General features: G+C 44.7%; 1 pseudogene; it reads left to right on the top strand.

The window, feature by feature from the left end:
* The first annotated feature begins 2,465 nt into the window (after positions 1 to 2,465).
* On the top strand, positions 2,466 to 2,583 carry LOC124712833 (annotated as a pseudogene).
* Positions 2,584 to 6,919: the final 4,336 nt, after the last annotated feature.

The raw sequence follows: 6,919 nt of genomic DNA, 5'->3' as shown, positions 1-6,919 counted from the left end.
AGACTTGCACAAGGAAGCTGAGTGACACAGACTTCGTTGTTTTTATTATCAAGCACAGCTCCTCGCTCATGTCCTTAATAACTCTCCCACAACATCCTCCTCCACTCTCATTCAAAAAAATTAATTAAAAAGACGTCAATTTTTCTCTTTTTAGAAACAAAGGTCACAACACAGTATTTTTAATTCCAGGCTCTTCTACCATGCGACAGCACGACATATCTGTATTTTATTGATACACACTCATTAGCCAAATTATTATGGCTCCTACCACCACGACGCTGGCACGTATCGCGGTAACAAAAGTATGTAGATGGAGCAGGCATGGACGGGGTATTATCTTACCGAAGAGGTGGGTTGCGAATGCATTATTCCATTGATACAAGTGACTTCGATAAAGTTGATGTTATTATTACCCAGATCCTGTAAACGAGCATCTCTGTTCACGTGCTACTGTCGTGAGCGTCTGCGTAAGTGATATGGTAGAGAAACTACGACTAGACGCTAAATGATCTTACGTCCACAACGCTTGTCTGCCCCGAAAAGTAGGATAGATCGTGATCTTTGGCATCTCAGTCGAAAGAGCACAATGCTGGCGCATTCACAAGTGTTTCGGAGCAGAGCGTTCATCGCACGTTGTTGAACATGGAGCTCCGCAGCAGATCACTCCTACGTGTTCACATGCTGACCCAACGACATCGTCAGTTACGATTGCAGTGGACATGGAGCAATTGGGATTCGATCGACGATCAATAGAAACGTGTCGGCTCTTCGGAGGAGCCACATTTTTGCTGCACTAGGCCGATGATCGTCTCCACATATTCCGTCATCGAGGTGAACGGCGGCTCGAAACGTGCAGCGCGCCACGGACGCAGGCTGGTCGGCTACTATTGGGAATCATTCTCCTGCGCTTTCTGGGACCTGTGGTGGTAATCGAAGACACGCTGACAGCTGCGAACTACCTGTATCTCTTCATGCTTGATGTCCACCTGACAGTAACGTCATTTTTCAGCAGTGTCATTGTCCGTGTCTCGGAGCCACAACCAAGGTAAATTGGTTTGAGGAGTATTGTTGTGAGCTCACGTTGATGTCTCGGCGATCAAATTCGCCTAATGTAAATCCTATGGCGTTTCAGTCTGGAACCACGCGAACGCTACGGTCACAGGTTCGAATCCTGCCTCGGGCATGGATGTGTGTGATGTCCATAGGTTAGTAAGGTTTAAGTAGTCCTAAGTTCTAGGGGACTGTCGACCTCACCTGTTAAGTCCTATAGTGCTCTGAGCCGTTAAATCCTATGGAACGCACCTGTGCCGCTATCTGGCGCCATCACCGCGTACGCAAATCAGTGTCCCGTCATTTACGAGTATTGCACGAGCTGTGCCTACAAATATAATGCTAAACACCTCCACAAACCTACCAGCAAACTGACGGGCCACGGTACGCAGAGTCAGTAATGTATTTCAGTCCAAAGACGGACAGACAAGCTATTAAGCAGTTAGTCCTAATGTTTTGGCTAATCAGTGCATTTTGTAACACTTTTCATTATGTTCACTATTCATTTAACTGAAGTTTATAGATTATGACATAATTATTTGTTTATTATTGTCACCTTTGTAGATAGCAATGAATGTGCTGAACGAGATAGTTTGAATGTTTATAGTATTTGTGACGATTTTCATCTAATAACTAATTATGTGAACATTAAAATGTCGGAAACTTCGATTCGACAAATTGTCTTTTGGAGTTACTGTATTGCTCGAAGCATTGTGATCTAATTCGAAAGCCATGAGATGAAGTGTGTCTTCCTATTCCGCGGCGGACAAACCCGTTCCTTGCTGGAAGAATTACGTGACGTCGGTCGGAAGGCTTTGCGTTGCTGGATCAGGTTATGCAGCGAGTGACAGTGTCACCAAATACGCGGCGGAAACAGGTTTACACGCTAGAGGAGGACTCTATAAGGAGGCCTTCTTTACAGCACTGGTCAGTGTAGCAGCGATACGGTTTCTTTGGCGGTTATCGACGTGCAGTTGACGGATGCCAAGCTAGGAGTGTTGCTTCCTACACTGCTGCACCGCTGGTGTTTTATTTCACTGTGCATTTATAGGTGTATACATTTATTTCCATTGAAAAGGTGAGGGTCCGAAGTTCCTCTCTCACATCAAACGAGACTTCTTCCGAAAGATAACAGTGGAATGTGCAGAGTACATGAGCTGTACATATAATAGCTAAAGGATTGTTTTCGCTATGCAGGAAGGGGTCATCGCATCTACGACTACAGCCGGCACCAGACGACGTATGCAGCGCTCGACCCTCCGATTCATCAACTATCTTGTTGCACAGGCTACTTTGGAAAGAACCAGATAGTGTTTTTCGAACTGCCGCTTCTATACTTGATTAGGTTCCGTCTTCTAACATCTTATCAGCGATGTGATTGCGCTTTCATGACTGGGCAGACATACGGTTTCCATGCCAACGGCCTCGCCGCAGTGATAACACCGGTTCCCGTCAGACCACCGAAGTTAAGCACTGTCGGGCTGGGCTAGCACCTGGATGGGTGACCATTCAGTCTGCCGAACGCTGTTGGCAAGCAGGATGCACTGAGCCCTTGTGAGGCGAACAGAGGTGCTACTTGACAGAGAAGTAGCGGCTCTGTTCTCTTAGACTGATATACGGCCGGGAGAGCGGAGCGCTGACCACATGCCCCTCCGTATCCGCATCCAGTGACGTCTGTAGTCTGACACGGCGGCTGGTCGGTACCGTTGGGCCTTCATGGCCTGATCGGGCGGAGCTTAATTTTTATACAGTTTTCAATAATCTTTCTGGCACGACCAGACCGCTAACCTCACATTCTATCGCGGATATGCTTTTCCGAGAATGACCCGTTGCCACGACTGTCACTCCCGTTCCGCTTGTTCCTTGTGGCCTTTGGCTAACGAATGTAGCTGCGGCTCAAGTTCGATACATTGCTCGCAATTTTTTGCTCACATGAATGTGTAATTACTGTCTTCTTTTTTATGTATGTGCTTAAGAGGAGCAATTGTACGAAACTAGGGTTAAACTGGGCCAAGATTTTGGTAGCTAGATAACCTTCCTGCTGTATAATTAACTTTTAATGCTTTTTACGGTCCAGTACCTTAATCGGTAAAAACGGACCTTTATAGGATCACGTTGATGTTCAGTCTATCCCTCTGTCTGTTTGTCCTACTGTTAAAAATCTTTTCCTCAGGAACGGCTATACGTATCAAGAAGTTGAAATGTATCTCACATACATGGTGGTGTAAAAAGCTGAACATTCTAAGTCAATACAATCAAAATATTAGGCCATATATGTCACATATTTCGATACTGGTAGACTCACTCATCAGTGCTTTAGGGGACTTCACGTCGACCTATAAACATGAAATTTTTGCAGGAAGCGAGGTATCGCAGTATAAATAAGGACAAAAATCTTACAATTCCTTTAATTTACGTCTATGGTCACAATCTTTTTTGTTTAACAGATTACCGGTTTCGGTCTTTAATGATCATCATCAGATCTGTTTCATAAAACCAAAGTCCTAATGTACTGCAGGCATAGTGGCATCGTCAAATGTTAAATGCGGAAACAGCACCAGCATCGTCAAATACGTATAAACACATCATATGCACGAGTCATGTTGTCAGTAAAACTGGCAACATGATTCGTGCATGTGATGTGATTTATACGTATGTTGGTGCTGATTCTGCATTTGACATTTGACGAAGCCACTATGGCTGCAGTACTTTGGGACTTTGGTTTTATGAAACAGATCTGATGATGGTCATTACCGAAACCGGTAATCTGTTAAACAAAAAAGATTGTGACCATAGACGTAAATTGAAGGAAACTTATTACATTTACGGGTCACTGTGTTTTTACGCGACGATGTCACAGCTTGTGAATCTTACAATTGATAATTTGTAATTATATCAACTTTTGCATTTAAGATCCCACTATATGTTTGTCTGTCCGTCTGTTAAGACCTCTTTTGCTCAGAAACGGGCAGACATATCGAGTGGAACTTTAGGTCAGCTACTATAGCCAACGGTCCATTGGTATTGTAATAAATGTAAACTGCTAAATAAATGCAATCAAAGATACTCATGAAAACCTATAGTGGGGTACTTCCACTTGACATAGAATCATAAAATTTGATAAGAAGCAAGGTTTATAAGCACAAGTAAAGGGAAAAATCCGAGATTGTTAATTTATAACTACATCTAAGGAAAACATTTTTTGGTCATTTTTTTGGTAATTTGTGAGCCGACTGTGTGTCTTTCCGTCTGTTAAGACGCTTTTCTCTCTGGAATAGGTAGACGAATCAAATTAAAATTTATATCTCATACCAAGATTCATGGTTCCTTGGTCGTGTAAGACACTTGAGCTACTAAGCCCGGGTAGTCCAAATATACGGCTATTTATGTCACATATTTTAATACTCGCAAACTCACTCGTTAAAACTTATAGGAAACTTCCTGTTGACCCACAATCATGAAATCTGGAAGTATGAAGGTTTCAAAGAACAAGTAAAGGAAAAAAATCAGGAAACCGATAATTTGTTATTATATCACACGAATAAAAACATTTGTTTTAGCATCTGTTTTCTGACATCAAACTTACATGAAAACAGTCTAGAAAGTCTTGGAATTTCTGGGGTTGGTGTCTTTCCAATATTAATGTCAATAACATCCAAAAATCGTCGAGATTCTCTATGACCGTGATGGGTGAAAAGTCTGCACACATAATTCAGGTCGTACGCATCCGTCAGAGCTGGGTTCCTGCTCGAACTTGGCCAAATTCTGAAAGTACCAACACTCGGAACTCATCTACGAGTGCCACTCTATTCTTATCGTTCAGTCTCTTGCGTTACAGATTCATTTCCGTGATTGGGTACATGGAGTGTTGCGAACTGTCGCTCGGTCGGCCCAACTGGTGCAGGTCATCATTACAGCCAAAAGGCTTGCTAGCCTTGCTGACGTCTTACAAGCCGACTGAAACATACAGCTTTGAAATGAATTTGTCATGTATGCCTTGAAACCATGTAACGTAAGTATCCAAAAACATAACGATACTGTCTTTTCGTAGAAATTGTAGCCATACTACGTCTAAATTTCCGTTATTCTCACCAGCAGCACAAAGCTAGCGCCTAACTGGATATGGCCCCGTAACATATCTATCTGATGATGAGCCAGCAGCGGCTGTAAAACTGCAGTAATGAAAAAAAAAAAAAGGTCCAGCACCCTTAAGGACAAGGTAGTCTAATTGACAAGTAAAGTGACAGATGGTTAGTCTTTGTAAGAGTATAAGATAAATTTTGAACAAACGAAACACACATGTCACAACAAAGGACTGTTCCAAAGCTTCTTGTACTTTGTTTCTTTCTTTCTTTCACTTACGCCATAGTCCCTCAGCGATCGCAGGGTCGGCGGGCTTACAACGGATTTGGCAATGGTAGTTTTAGGGATGGCCGGATGCCCTTCCTGCCGCCACCCCATACCCCCCAGGATGGAATCAGTGTACCCCAATAGTCTGTGTCTAGTGTAAATCGCGAAAGAGTGCGGACGTGTATCAAATGTCTGCGACGAATGTAAACTGAGGCGGAACGTGGGGAACAGCCCGGCATTCACCTATCGGGATGTGGAAAACCGCCTAAAAACCACATCCAGGCTGGCCAGCACACCGGCCCTCGTCGTTAATCCGCCAGGCGGATTCGATCCGGGCCAGCGCGCCTTCCCGATTCCAGGGAGAAGGGCGTTAGCGCTCTCGGCTACCCCTGCGGGTTTCCAAAGCATCTCGTACCTTTTGTTGCATTTCGGTAATGGTTGTTGCAAGCCCTGGAGTAAGTTTACACTTCATCATGTTCCATACGCCTTCAGTTGGCGAGAGATCTCTTGACCTTGCTGGCCAGGGAAGTGGTTGCAAAGCAAAAAGAGCAGGTTGTATGGCTGTACCGTATGCGGACGTGCTTTGTCCTGCTGAAAAATCGTATCACATTCCTGACGAAGAAAAGGCAGTAACGAGGCGTAACAGCTGTGCAATGCTGCGTGCACCATTTACTCACTCTGCACAAACACAACATGTGACCACGAGTTGTAACTGGTACCTCCCCCCGACACACATGATGAAGCTCCCTAGCACTGGACCTGTGTACCTCGGGCGCATGCGCTATGGAATAGGCCGCTCACCTAGTCTACGCCAGACACGTGTACGTCGGTCACCCGCAAACAGACAGGAACTATTCTCATGACTGTGTAGAACAGAGTGCCATTGCACCTTCCAGCAGCACATCCCAGTGTCGTGGTGTCAGTGATATCCTGGCCAGAGGCACATGTGGTCTTAATGTTGTAGCAAGGAGACGGTTCCTAATCGTTCCTGACGACACATCAGGATGATCTTCCTGGATGACGATTTCTCGGCCACCGCTGCTCGCAAGATGCGTTGATCTTGACGTGCATCCGTACTGCGTGGACGCCCAGAAGCTGGTCTACAGGTGCGGAACTGTTCCTTAGACCACTGCTGAAAGCATGTGCGGCAATGCGTCGATACGTCTATCCATCTTCCCGCAGGTTCACAGTGGCGACCCTGATCAAATAGCTGAAGCTGTTCAACATGAGTACGTATTTGGCGGTGGGGCTTGGTGGTACCCTAGAGTAAATGTTGCAAACATTGTTCACCTCTAAATTCGGGACAGTTATTGCCTGCAGGGTCAAAACAGAAGCTGCACATAGAGGCGTCCCGAGCGCTTTCTGATCGCCAATATCCTTGACAAACGAATCACAAACACTGAAACTACTCACTGTGCACACATTACACCTTTATGCCACTTAACACAATTGTTGAGGGTGTTGTATTTGGTGCGACAGTGTAATTTATGGTACAAGAAATCGGTTTAAATTCAAAAAG

Source organism: Schistocerca piceifrons, chromosome 8, assembly GCF_021461385.2.
Source record: "Schistocerca piceifrons isolate TAMUIC-IGC-003096 chromosome 8, iqSchPice1.1, whole genome shotgun sequence".
NCBI lineage: Eukaryota > Metazoa > Arthropoda > Insecta > Orthoptera > Acrididae > Schistocerca > Schistocerca piceifrons.
This window is presented reverse-complemented; position numbering and strand designations above follow the sequence as displayed.